Below are 652 nucleotides of genomic sequence, written 5' to 3'. Positions count from 1 at the left end.
TTTCTAGTTCTCTCTTTTTTGGTGGGGATTTACTTTTTGTTTTCCTTTTCTATAAATACTGTTTAGAGAAAGCTTCAAAGCTTTCTTTGATCACTTAGAAGGTACTTCCTTTTAATAAAGCCCCTTTAATAGCTAAATAATCCCTTCTGTATATTGCTATTGCCAAGAATACCTCTTTCAAACAGCACACAATAATTTGTTGGACAAGGTTACATTCAGACACCAAAATGAGGATAGGAAAGTACAAATTTGAAAGTGTAGGTTTTACTGGTAAGAAAGCTAATATTCCATTCTAGCTATTTGGTGACCACTGATTCTGTCTTAATCCTTAAATGAATTCCTTTTGTTTTTCATGTTGGCAGGAACACAATTTAAACATAGATGTCTCACACCACAGTAGCTGTTATATTAACCCTAAAGTTAGCTTAAACTTCATCACAAACTCAAATATAATAAGTATAATAGTAGCAATATTAAGGGAATGTGACTAATTCACTAGTAGCCATATCAGATAATTGAAGCTGACTTCCAGGATCTTATGAGTGGGGAATTTCTTTCCCTTCCTCAAAGTCTATATAATAAGAAATAATTTTCTTCTCCTAACATTGTCTTCTCTTTCCATCTCTCTTTTTAAGTTTGATTTTACTAGTAT

Source organism: Marmota marmota, unplaced genomic scaffold (genome assembly GCF_001458135.2).
Source record: "Marmota marmota marmota unplaced genomic scaffold, marMar, whole genome shotgun sequence".
In the NCBI taxonomy this organism is placed as follows: Eukaryota; Metazoa; Chordata; class Mammalia; order Rodentia; family Sciuridae; genus Marmota; species Marmota marmota.
This window is presented reverse-complemented; position numbering follows the sequence as displayed.